Raw genomic sequence first — 19,096 nt, 5'->3', positions numbered from 1 at the left:
CACGAAAGTGGTGATTCGTCGAGATAACGAATTCTTATTGTATGAAAAAAGCGGTAGCTTTCCTTCAACTTCTGAGTTACTTAAAAGGAAACTTGATTATCTTAACGTTCTTAGATTGGTTATGAGAGGAAAATGACTTTTAATTGCCGTGAACGATAAAGTGTACCGCAACAGAATGTAATCTTAATGCAGATCCCATGCTGACTATCAAGTAGCGAGACATTCAGGTTTGATAATGAGTATTAACTGCTGAAACAGCGCTCAGCTGTTCCGCAAGTTTAATACAGTTGTGAAGTTGACGTTTTATTTGCTGATTCAGTAATCTGCATATTTACTCCAAATCAATATTATTAAGATTTATTTTAGAATGAAACTGAATGGAGTATATTCATGTATCGTAAAAAGGAAGATAAGTCTGATATATTTCTAAATTTGTTTAGATTTTGATTACATATGAAAATTATCTATTTAATTCTAAAATGTGTAAACTTGTAAAATTATCAATAATTTTCATTGGTATATAAAAAAAACAGTTATGTTTATTCGAACAATACACAATGGTGGTGCTTCTAAAACCTCATGGAATGCAGGAACGCATGATTTTTTTTTTTATTGAAAAGAAGCGTTTTCCGCTATTATGATTTTAGAAACGTAACCAATAAAGTAAAAGAGAGATTTCAAAGCTACGAACTTGAGAAACAGATAATGTATAGCGTAAATTGATTAATCAAACAAATTTTTGTAATGCTTCGATCTTTATTTATTTGATTGCTTATGAACATTTTCTGGATAAATTTATTCTAAAAGCATTTCATAAGCTTCTTTTTAATAAATTTCTTTATGGGCGAATATTTTCAGCGAATTCAAATTCTCATCATAGCTTAAATCAACCATTTTGTTATGCTGATGGCAAGGAGGATATTCTAGGGGAACTCTGGCCCTTCCTTACATGGATACGAAAAGAATATTGAGGAAGTTCTTTTAACTTGATAGACATGGCACTGAAAATCTTGTCACCTACTTCCATCAAAAATGTTTAATGATGTTGATAAAACGATTTTTACTGCCTACTCAGTGACAGTATGTGCTGAACAAAATTTCTATCTTTCCAAAGAAGTTCTGTTGAAATTGCTGTTTTTTTTATCTCATTAATTTTGGATATCTGACGTTTCATTTTCATGCTAGAATATACTTAGCTATTAAAAACAGGCTACACCCTGAAATATATCGAATATGAAGCACATCGCAGGTATATTTACGAACTGTAGTTTCCTGTCAAGATTGTGAACTTTGACACTTGTATGGTATCCTTGGTCTGTCATTACTGTTATATGTTCCCACCCCTTATGACATCTTAATTACAGGTACATACTAGAAGGAATGCTTTACTCTTATCTGTCTGTTTAATCAGCCTGTAACGGGTAGTCTTGTCGCTTAATTATGTAAAGCAGATCCGTCTACTTTAAACACACATTAGCTTAATAACTCGTTCGGGAACTCCTATAAAATTAATAGGTGAATTTCATTTAATTTTTGATTTTGTTTTCAAGGTCAAAAAGCTTTCAAGGAAGCGTAAAGGATTAATAAATTATAACAGATGGAATTTTAATTTAGTTGTTTATGTTCCTGTTATGTAACGTGGTATTCAATTAAGGGGAAGTTTTTATTAAATGGACATGTTTAAAAAAAACAATAGATCACTTTATTCATCACTCAGCCGGTTGGCCGAGGTAGAAATGAAAGCAATTTCCACCAAGCGACAAATTTACCACAAAATGAGAAAAAAAATAATTTAAAAAAATGAAAAAGAAAGGTAGATCAGTCGGCAAAATATGATAAAAGCGAAATTTTCCGAGTAGAATTTTTAATACTTTCTGTTCTTCTCCGTAATTAAATGTGGTATAAATGCCACATGCCGATGATTGAAGTAAATGTTGAAAAGTCGCTTTTTGTAGAAAATAGATCAATAAAATATACAATATTTTAAATTTCTGAACAGTATATATAAAACTGTTCTGAAATTTGTTTCTACGTTCCTTCTGTGGGAAATAACAATCATTTTTATATTTGCATAATTTACATTTTAATTCTATTTTATATCTTTAAATACCATTTTCTCTAATGCTAAATTCTTGGTGAAATCTTCTTAAACTTCAAATTTAAATGTAATGCATATTTCGTTCAAATTTAGTAAAATGAGTTTTTTTTTTTGTGTGTGTGTGTGTGTGTGTGTGTGTGTGTGTAGTTTCTGAAATACATAATAAGCAATTTGTTCATTTAAAAAACTTAAGATTTTACAATTGTTTTTAATGCTTTATAATGCAGAAAAAAATGAACATTTCATCTTATTTATTAGTTTTAACAACATTACTTAAAATCTGGATAGAAATACAACCTGTTTATTTGTTCAGAAACTAGATCAGGGATAGCAAACCAATGGCAAGCGTGCCATTAATGGCACGCGACACAATATTTTAGGCACGCCGCCTATCAAAACGGTTTGCATTTTATGGTTTGTAAAACGGTTTGCATGTGACTTCATTTGATATTGTCCCAATTCGATTGATTGGAAATTGAAGAACTGATTTATTTCCAGTCTAGTTCAATATGGATTCAAAAATTTATTGAAACAAGGAAAAAGTTGAAGCAAAGATTAGCAAGCACTATAAGTAAAAATCCCAGTAAAGAAATTTTGGAAACATGGAATTCGATTCCAGACACATTTAATTGTTTGAAGAAGTTGGCTCATGCTATTTTAACCATATTTTCATCTACTTATGTCTGCGAGTCATCTTCAGAGATAAATAACTTTAAAGACTCGCTTAAAAACCGTTTGGCAGATGACTCCAATTCAACATGCATTGTGCTAAAAGTAACATCTTACAATCCTAATATAAGTTATTTGTCTTTTAATCTGCAACAACAGAAGTCACACTGTTACTTTAATTTGAATTACACGTATAACTAAAACATTTGCTACTATATAGTGCAAAATGTATTTTTTCTTAATAAATAAAGACTTTTGAATTGTTAATAAAGAGTTTGATAGAGTGTTTTGAGTTGCATAAAGAGTTTGAGTTGTATTTAGTTTTATTATTTTCCCAATAATCACAAGTCAAAATTATTTGGCGGCAGATTTATACATCATTAAACATTTCTTTAGAAAAAATGGCACGTTGATCCATAAAGGTTCGCCACCCCTGAACTAGATTATGTACTTAAGTTAGTTGCAAAATTTTGAACACATTTGATAAATATAACTAGAAACTTTTTTTTTTTACGTTTGCACCTCTTTTTAAATAAATAACGTATTTCTTTCATTTTTTCAAAACAATTTAGACTTTTGATTGTTATATATTTTTGTTTCATAGTTTTTTTAAGTCTATTTTAGACATGAATTCAAAAATACAAAAAAACATTAATCAAAAATACAATATATATATAATATATATTTCAAAAAATTCATTCGGAATGTAGTCACATATCTTAATTGAAAAGGATTAAGATGACTTACAGCTACTACAGTAATGAAAATGAATAAAAATTCTTATTGAAAAAAAAAAAGCTGAAAAACGCTATCATTAGAAAATTAAAATATAAAAAATACATAATTAAATCAGTTTTTCCTTAAAGGCATATTGGTTTCCTTTTTCTTTGTTTTTTAAAACGGAGATATGAACTGATTTATAAAGATTCAATTGTTTCAATCTGTATCTCAGATGAACAAGAATTAGGAAGTAACTTTTAATAATGCGTCACATCCTGTTTGATTTGAAATTACTAACTGAAGAAAATTTAATTTCTTCTCACAAGTCAACTAAACTATCTTGCGAAATATAATAAACGTGTCTCAAATTGCACTCTTACGCCGTGCACCTGTTATAAAATTACTTTGTTTTCTTGTCTTTATTTCAAAACGATCTTATCGAAGCTAACATCTTTTTTTACGCATATCTCAAAGCTACTGAAAAGAAAACAAAAATTTTTTAAACAACCTGTTTTCGGTATGACTGAGATTTTCCGATAACCTATATTTTTTGGCGATTTTCTTCCCGCGGATTTTGTTTTCAGTTATGTTTGCCAGAAAGCTCAACAAAAGTGTTAAATTTCTTTGCAATAGCATATTTCCACGGAACTTATTTTCAGAGATGATTCAACAGCCCCACGCATGCAATTTATTTCTTTAAATATGCTAATTATATCTTCGCATATAAATTTTCTACGTTAAATCAAAATAACACCTGAGTTGTTTAAAATAAATAAGAGTACGATTTAGCTGTTAATGTTATAAGCAGATGCATGACGCTTATTTTAAATATAATTAAGGCATTTCATCAATTTTATTATTATTATTAGGAATACTCGTTTTATAGTCTGTGTTTTTAAAAAATATATATTACGTAGTTGCTAATAATATATGAAATCAGTTCCTTTTCATGTGATGCACATTAAATGCTCGCACTGCTGGTTTTGTAAAATGAAAAAAATGTGAAAACCAATTTAGATTATTTGCGCATTTGCTACTGTTGTGTGACTCTGATGTCACATTAATATCATGAGTTACGATTACGAAATTAGAGTTTGCGGATTGATTAATTATCAGACATAATTACTCCAAATGAATTTTCGTTAATAAATTTCCAATTGATTATGTATTGAGGTCATTTTAAAAGCGTTGAATAACGGTTTTCTCCATTGTCGGATGCGTATCGCTAAGTTCATTGACAGGCTGTTATGTATAATAAAGCGGCAGTCAACTTCATTTAGTAAGGTAAAATGTTTAGTATGCAAATAAAGTCAGTGTTTATTTAAAATAATTTTAATTCTCTGATGTACAATACAGTTTTTTTTTCAAAACTGTAACTAGGACAATTTTATGGGCGCATTTCTGTATTAAAAATAGTACTTCATACACTTAAATCTAGGCGTTGATGCATTGTTCAAATTTAAAAGAAAATACGTTATCTGTGTCTAGGTTATTCTTATTTAAAAATAGTATTTATATATTTAAAAATAGTATTAATATATTTTTATCTCTCTTCTCCTTTTTGAAGATCCTGCACGGTAAATAAATAAAGCTTGGCATTTTTGGAGAAAAAATAAAGCAAAGCCATTTTGTTTAGGGAAGTAAAAGTTAATGGCAGTCGACGTTCACTAAGTAAAACAATTTGTCAAACTTAAAAAGAAACCTTTTTATAACATATATTTGCTACTGGCACATTTATCTTAATTGAAATGGTGTAATTATAACATTTTTCCCACCATTTTCTTCATTATAAATATGTGGCATCAACTTCATGGCAGCGTGCCGCGAATTTTCAAAATGTTTACCATTCCATCATTGTTTACTTGGATAATTACAGACTTGGGAACGGCACGCGTCATTCCTTCGTTTGTCATAAATCATTTTCGCTTCATTTTTCTTTTGGAATGAATCAGTGTAAATATGAAGCACGCTGCCTTCCGGTTTTAACTTTCTAGAACTAAATTTAGCTCCTCATGAGTACGCTGCTTTTTATTTGGGCGAAAGCGTTTTCGTTACACTTTCATTGAAAACTTACAGTCCCATAACAAGTGGCGAAGTTCGAAATTTTTTCTGAATGAAATTTAATGAGAAGGTATTTTTGAATGATGCTAATATATGAAACATTTAGAAAATATGGAAATATATGTATTTGTCGTAGATTAGAAAAACACAAATATGGGGATATTTCATGTATGGGCTTTTTTTCTAGAACGTGGATATGGCACATTACCCGATATGTCTTAAATGTCTCAGATTTAACCTAAAAATGGAATCATGAATGTTTATTTAAGAAAAATACATTCAGGTTGTGCATTCTTGGAGAAATTTACAAATAACAATAAATACAAAACGAAATGGAAAACATCAGAATGAATCCAAATGATATTTTAAGCAGCATGAAGCAAATACAGGTTGTGGAAATTCAATATTTGTAAAATTGTGATGTGTTAATAAACAATGCAGTTAATGCATATTACTGCGCGAAACATCCATTGAATCGATAAAGGCACTTTTAGGCGGATGATATAGATTTCCAACATTTTTCAGCTGCACATCTGTCAGTATTACCCATTTTTTGGATTTTTCACTTCACATGAACCAAAAAAAACAAACACGTATTCTTTTCATACTAGATTAAATAAGCCAGGAATCTACGCATCTTAGTAGCGCAACCGATTAACACCGTCAGTTATGTGCAGTCGCATCTGGATTAAACATTGTTTCATTAGTAAGTGATTAATTTATTTTCCAAATGAAACAATTATCATCCCTTATCTCCCTTGCATTATTTGATATTTTCAAGAGAGAAAAATCGGCATTTATACTGCGGCAGGCAGCCTAAAGAGTTATATGCTCAAGGATATGAAAAACGGAATTCGAACTACATTCTATATGACTTTGTTTGTGTCAGCATTGTGACGGCATATTCTGAATTTCGGAATATCTTTAATCATTCCGACTTGATCTACTTGAATAGTTAATCTTTGGAAAGGCACGCGTCATTTTCCCATAAATCAAGTTCATCTCATTTTTTTTCTCTTTTGGAATGAATCAGTTTAAATCTGAAGTTCGTTGCCTTTCGGTTTTAATTTTCTAGAACTAAATTAGCTCCTTATAAGTATGCTACTTTTTATCAGGGTGAAAGCATCGAGTTACACTTTCATTGAAAACAGTTACGGTCCAGTTATGATCTTAATAACTAATTATTTCAGATGAAAGTGTAGGATTTTTAATAAATCTGCTTGTGTTTATAAAATATTACTGTGTTGTCCATCTGAGATCAGCGTTGTTTGTGCTTGAGTTTTATTTACGTTGACCTTTCTAATTTAAAATTAATGTCTTTCTTTTACTGAAAGTTACTTTTTCGTTTTCCTTTCTTTACTCTCTACAGAGCAGCTTCATACGCCGAATAATTTCTGAATAGATTAATTAAGTGCGCATTATTCTTTTAAAAGATCAAATGCATTATTGGCAACTATCCCACCTGATGTTTGGCCGCGACTGGCATAATGGTAGGGTTTTGGTTACGGGGGCATAGTGATCAAGGCTTAATACCCAATTCCACCTAAAATGTGTCAAATATGTAGGCCTGGTAGACTCTAATCCTGACATAGTGGCTTAGATGTTAATTAAATTATTGCATTTAACTTGTATCCAGTGAACAAATTAATTCTATGTATTCCAAAACATTGCCAGTATAGAAATTTCTGTTATATTTTGTGGGACCGCAAGAAATTGCGTTCCAATTTTTAAATCTTTAAGGTGCAGACAAATAAGGTAAAATCATGACTTAACGATTGTTAGATTATAAAAAAAAAAACCCGAAAAAAACCCACTATCCACGCTTAAAAGCTTTTTTTTTTCAAAAACATTATTGCATAACTTCCTGAAAGTGGTTAATAAAAACAGTCATGAAAGTTCACGATTTAAGCTCGTGATCAGAGCACTCTTTTTTTCTTTTTTGACGCGCGAGATTTATTGAGTTACATATTCTAAATATTTTAAGAGGAGGTTCTCTGCAGAAAATTGTTTTTAAAAGGAAGTTACAATTATGGATGTTTAATGTTCCAATTGCCTCATTGGTGTACTGTTTCAACCAACTTTAAATTATTGTTCAGCAAGTTCTGTTATAAAATAGCGAATACTTTTCTGATAACAAATTATTTATTATGCATTTTAAAGCGAAATAGTAAATTTAATAAGGACTTTTATAAGAGCACTTTACAGTTAAAATCTCAATTTGATACAAATGACATTGTGAACTCTTGTGAGAAGACTACGATTTTAACTTTTTTGCATTTCTTGTTACATTGTTTGTGAAAAAATTCTATTCTTTAAAAGATGGAACTTTATATATATTTTTTAAAAACGGGTATTATTTTCAATTTTACTTTCTCTGGGCATAAATTGCACTTTACATTTCGTCAATTTTCTAACACTCAAGAACGAGAGTGGATTTTTTTGTCACCATGGTTGCTAAATCTATTACTAAAATCTAAGAATCTTGAAAGCGTTAGAAATATCTAAAAATATTGACTTTCTTGATGAATAATTGAATTTTCTCTAGAATACTGAAAGTTGATTAATTTGCAGAAAATAAGGTTAGTTGATTTTTAAAAAAATCTGAAAGAATTCATTGCATTGTATACTTTCTGTTTAATTTCGGAAAGATAATGTATTCAATTATAATAAACATTAATTATTTATTAAATTATGTAATAACAATCATTTTTTTTTTTCAGTTTTGAAGTGAATCAGAAAAGGTTTCGATATTCTTGAATTTGTTGTAGCCGACTTCAAGTTATCTTTGTTTCGCCCCCCCCCCCAAGTTGATCAGAAAAGTACAAGTATGTATTATAATTTGTATATTTTTAATTATGCGCATTTATTACTAGTTGAGAATTGTGTTTTATTTTTGTTGTCGATTGCATGCTTTTATTATGTAGAGCATTTCAATTGTTAGCGAACAATGCTTCAAATAATATAAAGCTAGATACTTTTAGCGATTTAGTTAATTATTGACAATGCTTAACGTGATAATTATAGGTTGGCATACTATCAGTTAAATTGCTTAATGCTTTTAATGAATGAAAAAAACAGTAAACGCATTTTATTGGGTTGACAGTTAGACGTAGAGCTAACAAATATTCGGCTTGTAGTTACTTCTTAGATAGTAAGTGATCTCACTAAGAATTGTTCAAAATTTTAATTAAATTTTTAATAAAAATTTAATTATTTAAAATTTAATTAAATTTAATCGGATATCAATAATTTCGGGGCATATTATGATACAAAAGGCATTTTTATTCCACTTTAAAACCAAAAAAAGCTATTCATTGATGGCAGTTTTTTATTCGTACAATTTGCTCTAATTTGAGGAAGTTTAAAAAATATTTTTGTGTACATATTACAACAGTATTTATTATTGTAGGTGCTAGTTTTATTCTCATGTGGTTTGTGGTGACATTAAATGCTATCACTAACTACTCTAATGTTAAGATTAAAGTTTAAAAGAAAAAGAAAATTAGACGAATCAAGCTCAAAATATTACCACGCAACAACCTTTTGGACCAAAAGTTCGAATCTCTTTGAAATTTTTTTTCAAATGAACAGACTATAATCAGTAAAACTCATGTTGACTGTACGGTGAAAGATATGGGGGGTGGGGGAGGTATATCATTAAGCTCTTTTTCAATAGATCTGAATGTGATCCTAACTGTACATTTGGACAATTTAGTTTTAAGCACTGGTTTTCGATATTTCGATATTCTGTGAAGCAGATAGATAAAAACTCTAGTTATCTATGCTTTTTGTAGTTGATAATTTTGCATATAAAATTAAAGTTGTTAGAATGCATAGACTTCTTTTTAAATGGCCTTGAGACGCTTAGAAACATATATTACATCATTCACTTATAATCTTCTGATAATAGTCACCTCCTGTATTTCATATTCCTGATTTTTTTTACCTGTTTCACAAAATATTTCCCCGATTTTTATTTAAAAAATTATTTATTCTGTCTTTTTTACTAAAGTTCGGAATCATAAGCTGAATTAGAATTGATTTTTTAAACAAAAATTAGCAGAGAATTTCCATTATCTCCCAAATATAATGCAGGATGATTTAAAAAAAAAAAAAAAAAAAAAAAAAAAAAAAAACATAACACCCGGCAAAACCAAGACGTCTCTGAGTAGTGATTTTTTATTTATTTATTTTTTGCTGCCAGTTGTATATTGTTGCTATTTACTGTAATCATATCGCATTAAATTGTATAAATACAAAAATTTCGGCGCTAGTTCATTCTATCCGAGTAAGTCCTCTGTGTGAGACATCAGATTAGCTATCTTTAATAGTTTTTTAATGTTAACTCATAGACCGTATTTTGAAGTGCGTGGATTTTAAAGATATTGACAAAATAAACGTTTCCTTGGACTACAAAAAAAATGAGATTAATTATTTTAACAAAAACAGACTGCCAATCTCCAGTAGTTTCCAAATATCAACTTACTGCCTAATTTCTGAACAACATGATGAAAAGCCTTTGAAGCTGCCAAAATAAATGTTTCTCTGAGTAAGGGTTTTTTTAGCTGTTAATTCTATGTTGTTACTTCTTTTGGGACATGATAAACTTTTCTTGCATTATTTGTAATTGCATTAATCGAAACTTAATCTAGCTATTTGATCCAATCCAGTTACTTTCGTCCTACATGGCAAGTCCGTTCTTGTCATCTCTAATAGTTGTTTCTAAATGTCAACTCGCAGACCATGCTTTAAGGTGCGTGATTTTTAAAGAAAGTGACAAAATAAACATTTCCCTGACTAAATGTATAACAATTCCTAGAACTGCGCTACTTGGAAGCTGCTCAACTTGGCAAGTGAACCAAAAGAGAAAGAATGTCTCTGGCTTATATACGGATGAATAGAGAAACTACTCAACAAGTGGGAAACTCGCATCCACGTGTTAAAATCGCGATCAGCCTTTGTTGTCGGAAGTATTTGCGAAGGCTTCAGCAGCTTTCCGTATTGGAGCCTTTGTTCAGGAAGATTAAAAATGATGTCAAGTGACATAAGCAAAGCACATGTTTTTTGGAGCGTGTCCAAATGGATTCTCGGTGTTAAAATTTATATGAACGTCATTTTCTTAGTCTCTATTTTTATTGAAGGATGTAATTGGAAACATCATATCGTGTGTTTAGGATTTCTTTTTTCTTATTTCTGTGCCGTGTCCAAAAGAAATCGAAACTCTTTTAATTCTTTGCATGCTATTAAAGAGTTTATTCTTCGTAGAACATTCTCGTATGTTAGTTTCTTTCTCTGAGAAACTGCGTTGCTGTATATACTGAAATTCGAAATATTCAGGTTCGATTTGATATCTACCATTTTCATCATTACATTTTTGTTTGCCAAAAACGTACTTCTGAAAGCTGCCATCAACTTAATTTAGTATTATGCCATTTTTATTGTGTTCAAAATACAATTCGTTGATTTCATGAAATAAAAAGTTTAAAGGCTGGAAAATAATTTGAAATTTAGAAATCTCGATATGTAGTGGGGTGTCATGAACGTATGAGAATATGAATGGTATTATATATTTTTTTAAAATTTAGATCCAGATCTCAATGACTGAAATACGAATTAATAGTATTTATTATTACGAATTAATAGTATTTGTTACGCTTTTGTTATTGTATTTACTTGCAGTGGAAACACAAGAAAATGCACTTTAATGTGTTCTTTTAATTATTTAATTTAGTTAAAAATTAATAAGCAAAAATTCGTTGGGAACTTAAAAGAAGTCACCGACTTCATTATTAAAATCCTTTATTGTTAGAAATTGCCATTATAAATTTACCATTGGCGAAAACTTTTGACCATATCTGAATGAATTATGGAAATAACTATTTCATTTCATTAATTTAACATGAGAACAGAAAGATTATGAGAGCACTGCTGTTTTAATTTTAGCTCTTAATATTTCCCAATTTAAAGTTGTATTAACTCTTTTCTTTAATGGTATTAGTTATATTCGTTATCTGCACTTACGGTATGAAGTCGAATTCAATGTCGAATGTTGCGGTTTCGGAATTACTAAACTCCGTACTATTTTTTTTTCAGAAAGCAAATCTTGGTATATTATTTATGTTTTAATAGTTCTTTATAATACACGGATACTTAAATTATAAATTATTTTTTATTCATAAGTCTCTCGCGTGAGGGAAAATATTTGGATAGCCTCACTCTCAGTACTTTCTTAAGGCTTCTTTAAAAGAGAAAGACAAAAATTTTATTGAAATTTTTGAAATAATTTTAAATTGAATCTTCATATTTAATATTAATTAATCCATATGTTCTTAATCATTTCCCGAATTCGGAATCTTTTCCAACTAAAAGGCAGTGAGTAAGTTTTGTCTCCGAAGTTAAAAAAAAAAAAAAAAAAAAAAAAAAAAAGGGATATTTAAGGAATACCAAAAAGAAAAATTCATAGAACCTTGGTATGATACTTGGAGAAAAATAATAAAAAATACCAACAGTGTGGAAATATATGGGGTATATAATAAACGATGTTTCCTGAAATAGCTTCAGATGAAAATATCACCAAGGATTGTAACGTAATTTGTCAATCACTTTTTGTGGAACTTTTCTTCTTATCTGTGTTCATAAAATTTCCTTAAGATGCAAAACATCTTCAAGGCTCTTATAGAAATTTATTGACCGTGAGTGTAAACATCGGCTGAAGGTGCCGATCTATATTTGGTATCCGCACAAAGCATCTGAATTTTCTTTAAAGAAGATGGAAATCTAAAATAGAGACCCGTGACCGTAATCTGTCAGCTGACGAAAATTTGTGTGGGTTCTTTAAGTTCGGAAATTCTTTAGGTGCCGATTGAAACTTTTCTCCACGAGTGCTTTGGGAACACAGAATCTACTCCTTGCGATAACGCGCTATTAACATGCCATTTTTATCCCTGTCCTTTACTAGACGGCACAGTCGAGATTCTGCCAAACATGTCATGAAGACGCATAACAGGGTAAACATGCGTTAGACACCGTAATAGATCTTTTCATGCATAAACAGAATCTGAACTGGGAACTCAAGGATAGGTCGGAGGAAAACTGTTTTGAATGAATCATCCAAGGATGAAAGTTTTACTTGTTTCGGATTGTGGAATACAAGCATTTCGTCCTCCTTAATGAGAAATGCATTCATAAAATAATGCAGCAACTCCGATGCTCCCGATTTTTATAGTTTAACATAACTATTACTTTAAATCTGTTGTTGGAAGTGAATTTCAGAATTTGTATTCTTGAGTTCCATATGAACTCTTGAAACCTGACTGGGATGAAAATTTTGATACATCGGTTTTGAAATAACACATAATTTATATGTCCTTTAAGTTTAATTTCAAAGATCTTAGTAAAATTATTAGTAGTTTTATGAGAGATATTTGATTGGTACCACATGGTAGACCATTGATAGAAGGGTCGAATCTTGCTTCTTTGACAGTCGTTGGGTGCTTTTACCACTGGATCAAAGACGTCTGACGGATGGCTTAGTTTTACGACGAAATCTTTGACTATTACACTTTTTGAAATCTAAAGCTATCTAGAAGTCATTTTCCCTGCTGAATGAGTTGTCTATCTGATTAATTTTATTAAAAAATCCTTTAAACGTTGTGTTGAGAACTTGTTTGCGATTACAGCAAGACATATTAAGCCATACTAGGAATATTAAATAATTTTCTTAAATTTCTGGTAAATTCAAAGGACGCTTATACTGAAAATTATGAATATATTAAAATTTTAACCTCAGCTTTTCTGCTCACAAAACTGTTCACCACATATACAAATCAGACATGTTTACATTCCTGACCGGCTTTCACTCCCATATTTAAGCTCACTAGAAACATTTTTTAATAACTGATTCAGCATAAGTAAATGTTACTTAGATCAGATATCTCTAATTTGTCGTTTTAATATGTAATAGCTATTAGATCACCCTTTTAGTATGTTAAATATGAAGGAAAACAACTTCAGATCTGACGTAAGTATTAATTACCTTTTATTTGCTAAGAGCTATCGAATAATTATCGGAGGAATTTGACTTGTCATTTCCGAAAATGAATTCATGTTTGGACATTATTAATTCATGAGCACGTGCAAAGGATTAGTAAAAAAAGTCGTTTCTGACATTTTCTCGCATACGTAGGCTCTTGTGTGCTCATCATCACCTTAAATAATTACAGTGGGTTTCCTTGTAATCGACCATCAAATGCTCAAAAAGAAGAATTATAACGACAAGAAAAATGAGGAAAAGCATTAAAAATGCAGTTTAGTGCAGTCCCCTGCTGCGACCAAGACACTTTGGGGTTTTACTCATATATATTCGGGTGGAATAAAAAAAATGTCTTAGCTTCTGATGTGTATCTCAAGGAAACGTTTGCTCAATATAAACGGTGAACACAGGTGGTCTGCTGTACTTTGAAACAAGTCTTTACCCCACCCAATTTCCTTTCATTGATTAAGTCATCGAGTAAATAATAATTGCAGATATGTCTTTAAACATCGTTTTAGTAACTGTTATGATCTCACTGCAAGGCTGAAACTGTCTTTAAGGTTGGATCACTTTTTTTGATGAGCATGTGCCTATTAGGAAACGAAAATGAGACGCGTAAATTGCTTTTTTGACTTACTGTCTCGGTAAGTTAGCGATGACTTGCTTTTTCGGGTAAAACTATAGATATTCGGTCATAGTGTCTCAACAGAATTTGCCTCTTTACAATTAATACTAAAATCGCCTTTTCATAATGGAAATTAATATTTAAATGAATAACAGAGCTGAGCTGCCATTTTTCATATTTATTTAAATAGGGATATCACGTTTTAAGTACAGTAATTAAAAAAATCATTATCTTTTCATTTCAAAATGGAACAATTCAGAATATTTATCTAACATCTTGGCATCTGTTCAAGGAGAGATATTGAGGAAATATGGGTATTAAACTAAATTAAATTTAAGTTTTAAAACAACGTATTCCTTCGTCAGGCGAATATAAACAAAAATCAGGGTTGTACTATTTTAAAGATATCTCCATTTGGGTTAAGTGTTGGGATTACTACATTAATGTAGTACTGTCATTTTTAACTTTTGAACAGCCGTTGAAAATATTCCCCGTTATGGAAAAGACTACATCATGCATCGATTTGCATGCATTCATTCAAAATATTTGACAATTTACTTCAGATATCTTATTTTCAAAATAATTTTCTTGTTTACACTCAGTATCACTTTAGATTTTGACTAATACAATTGTTAATGAAGTATTTTAACTTTTAAACAAGCTCTTAGCAGCGCATCGAATGGAAATGAAATTCGAGATATAAGTTTTCTCTCAAAACATTAAAATAACCATTTAGAAATGACAAAACTGAAACTATTGATATATTCTTAAATATTAAAAAATATAAGCTACGAACTTTATTTTTGATTACATAACATTAAACATACTTCATAATTTTTCTTCAAGATAACTTTCAAGTTATTATTTTGATGTAAAATTCTGACTTATTTATTGCTTTTTAACGACGAGTAATAAATTAAAAGTACTCGCATTCTCTGTTTAAAGGCTACGTTCGACTTGGTTATCAAATGCAAGGCTTACGTCTCAAGTATTCAAATCCGAGATTAAACAAATTTGTGTAATAAAAGTTCCACCCGATTAGCTCAGCAAGAAACATGCTGTAAATCTTGATCTTCAAGCATAAATCAAGACCCATCTTCGGTTAAAAGAAGAATAAAAAGATATTCGGTATTATTGCTGTCGAAGAACACGATCTTCTACAATTCTTTGGCCGCAACCTTGAATGCTTAATGGAGATTTATCGTTAGTCTTTGACACCGGAGCAGTTTCATACCGGAGAGTTCATTTTGAACTTTAGTGGGAGAATACGCAACTAAATCAATGATCGCATTCTTTGACTAGTAGTAAACAAAACAAAACAAGCTTGACATTGAACAGAATATATTTTGGTAGCAATGTGAATAAATAATTTGGATGGTTTAAATAAAGCATGCCAGTTCTTTGGCTGTCACAGCCGCGCTTCATGGGACTTTTTAGTTATTTTTTTCGCCAATCAATCATCGTTGCATTGAGTTCTTTGCCGGGAGTATGGACCATTTAACTGTTTAAAAGTGCGTATTTAATTGAACGCGGCCTTGGCGACGCATTAACTCTTGACAGTGAAACATTTTGTTTCATTTGGAAACAATACTCCAAGATGGACTGGAACATTCTCTTTGCATTGTTATTGTTTATCTGTTCATTTAATGAGTCTTTGTAATTGTTTGAATTCACTTGAGAAGAATGTTTATTCTGCAGACATAAAACATGAAATAGATTTTGATATTTTACACCACGCCAGTTTTTCTATTTTTGTTTTAATATGAAGATAAAATGTTTCTAAAATTCTTACTCTACTCTCAAAAAAATATCTTAAAACATAACTTTTGCTCTTTAACCAACGAATAAGTACAAGTTTAATTTTGAAAACTGATTGGTTTGATTAGAAATTAAGCTTTTATTAAAATAAATGTTATGATATTAATTTTACCTGTTTATAGTTTAGATTGATTATTTGTATTATATATATATATACCCCTTAAACTTTTTAAGTAAAATGTTTATATGTTCTGAAAATGCTAGTAAAATTGCATAAAACGATACTTAATTTTCTCTTTGAATATTAGTGTTTTTTTCTCTGTGAATGAAACGTTTATTATCTTCGTATTATTTAGTGATATTTCCTTTCCAAGGTAAGAGAATATCATCTTGTTTTCATAAACAAAACACTTCCTTTTATATCGACAACGCATTGACGAATTTTTTTTTTTATGGTGGTTTCTAAGAGGTTTTGCAGGCACTAATTTTCATTGAATACAAAATGCATGGAAACATTTCGGTCACCAACAATTATGTTTGAACATTTAAACACTAAGGTGGAACTCCTCTTTTTTTTCCCCTCATAATTCTAGGACAAGATCAGTTCGAATAAGCAGTTACAGTCGTTAGTGTCAGTGAACTTTTTGAAACAAGAATTGCAAGTTACATTGTAAAACTCCTTTTTTTATAGTGTTCGTACATATAGAGAAACATACTATTTTGTGATCATGATTGTAAACCAAAAAAACAAGTTAAAAACAGCTCGTGTTGTAATTGACTTAATAATTGCCATATAATGATATGGAAACTTTTCTATTAACTGAGGTAGTCCTTGCTTTTGAAAGACTCAGGATAATCTCTAGAAATGATATTCGAACTTATTTGTAATTAGTTACGGGCTACATTTATTTTTGGCATAATAATTTTAAGTATATATTGCGAATGTTATGCATATTATTATTTCTTACAATGAGATCCTTGATAGAAAAGAAGCATGTTTATATCGAAGTCTGTTATTGCATTAATACGAATAATTCTGTAGTGTCTTAATATCTTCTTTTTTTTCTCCATAAAATAGTATTAACCTTGAAAACACACCCCGCGAATTAATTATATTTAGATGTTACAGAAATATAATGGAGCAAAAATGCCTTCAGGCTACGATGAATGACGCTTTAGTATATCATGCACTCCAGAATCATCTTGAATTTAATCTATGTAGGCTTTTGCATCTCCAATAAATGTAAATAATATTAAATTTCTAATAAAGTTTCAAAAGTTTTGAAAACGATTTTTTTTTATCTGATAGTGGTATAGACACTGGAATCAAAAAATTCTACCTAACATTTTACTTTTAAAAAAAATCTATAATGATCAAAATTTTAGTATTTTAACCAATCTATCGAATCGAAGCCTCTATTGACCTCATGATAGGATTTATTCTCATGACTGGAAGGTACTTGAGTTTTCCGAAAATATTCCTTATGCGGTTTAAATCTGCGGTGGCTCAAACTTGTGCTCATTGAGATGGTTTTGGAAATATGGAAAAGGCTGTATGAAGTGAAGTATCGTACTTGTTATGTGACCATAATCTAAAATATTAAATCCGTGACCTGTATTAGTCGTCTCTACAACTAATGATATTAATTATGTATTTGTGTTTAATCAAGCTGATTTTTAATAAATTCTTTAGTGACTGCGACAGTATTTTTAATTCGGAAATGAATATCTAAGAAAATATAGCTCCATTTTTTTATAAAAAGTAATACTTAATAAAATTGCTTTTACTGCAGTTTTTAAAAATAATTTTAACACATTGTCTTGAGAGAGTTACTAACCTCTGATCGAAAGTATACGTTTAAAAATAAGTATTCAAAGAATATTCAAGATACCCGCATTCATTTAAAAATACTTTGTTATATTTAAAGCGATTGTGAATACTCATTAATAACTAACTACTATGTATTATCTTAAAATAGTATATGTTTAATTATGTATTTGTTTTGAAATTTACATTTCTAAAAATATGCAATGGTATTGCTATTTTCTGTATTAGACACAATACATTTTAGCGTAAACGCGGATTTCAGCAGAAATCGAAAATTTTGGAATCGAAATTCATCATTTTTGATATCGAACCAATTTTTTTTATATATATTAATTTGAAATATTTTAAATATCTCAGGCACTTCTTGTATAAATCTACTCATTTTATTATTCAATTAATCAAACTTAATTTACTTCTTGGTGTTTGTGTTTGGCATAGTTCATTATTTTATGAAATTTCAGATTTTTTCCCTCAAGCTTGTACCACATGTGGTATTACTGATATTGAAATTACTGATATTGATACTGAAATAAAATATCAAATCAGTTTGAATTTTCAATTTTGTAATTTCATTTTGAATTTTACTTATGCTGGGACAAATGAGCTAGGCTTTTATTACGTTTCATCAGTATTAATCGTTAGATATTTTTAATATTATGGAAGTTTTAACCTCTAATTATTATTCTACAACTTAAAATCTTGCGTGTTTCTTCGATCTTGACTAATTTAATAGCTACTTAAATTCTCCACTTTAGAGAGACATGTATTAGTTGACTTGTTTTTTGATTCGCTTTGATTGAAAGACCGTGAAGTTTTAAAAGAGGTTCAAGTGACATCATTTCCATTGCGAGACACGCATTTCATTGGCGTCGGAATAAAGTGAAGCTTAATAAGAAAATCTGTCTCTGATCTTCTTTTTATTTCCGAAAATCAAAGATATCTCGTCGAGTCTCTTCAACTGGGTCATAATGAATGACCGAATGGAAATGCTGAAATTTTATTGCTGCGTCCCTAATTGAAACAGTTAGATTTCGCTAAAACAAAATAGAAATGACGCCAGTAAAACGAATTCATTGGAGATTTTCAATAGCTGGAGCCGCCACTGCGGCGGATGACAAAGTAAAGAAAGGGTTTCCTGCTTCCAGCAATTCAACTACGTACACGATCTTGTTTTAATAGCATCCTGTGAATGACACATGGGGATGATTCGCACGCTAAACGGGCCAAGAATGTTTCCTTTTTCGCTTATAATTTCCTAGAGATTGTTTCTTCATTTACTGAAAATGTTTTGATTATTAAAAGTTC

The 19,096-nt window shown here is 30.1% G+C and overlaps 2 protein-coding genes across 6 annotated transcripts in view; one reads left to right on the top strand and one right to left on the bottom strand.

Annotated features, from left to right (window-relative positions):
- The window catches only part of LOC129960003 (synapsin-like), a 415,673-nt gene that overhangs the window by 156,696 nt on the left and 239,881 nt on the right, over window positions 1-19,096 (bottom strand). The gene's annotated exons all lie outside the window — the stretch shown is intronic.
- Window positions 1-19,096, top strand: part of LOC129960006 (tissue inhibitor of metalloproteinase-like) — a 109,189-nt gene that overhangs the window by 63,844 nt on the left and 26,249 nt on the right. For all 3 annotated transcript variants that reach the window (XM_056072993.1, XM_056072992.1, XM_056072994.1), the window contains exon 2: window positions 8,269-8,373. The gene's annotated coding sequence lies outside the window, so the exon portion shown is untranslated. The remainder of the gene's footprint in view (window positions 1-8,268; window positions 8,374-19,096) is intronic.

The sequence above is a fragment of the Argiope bruennichi genome, chromosome X2, assembly GCF_947563725.1.
Source record: "Argiope bruennichi chromosome X2, qqArgBrue1.1, whole genome shotgun sequence".
Lineage (NCBI taxonomy): Eukaryota > Metazoa > Arthropoda > Arachnida > Araneae > Araneidae > Argiope > Argiope bruennichi.
Note: the sequence above shows the minus strand (reverse complement) of the source record. Positions and strands in the feature narration are given on the sequence as shown.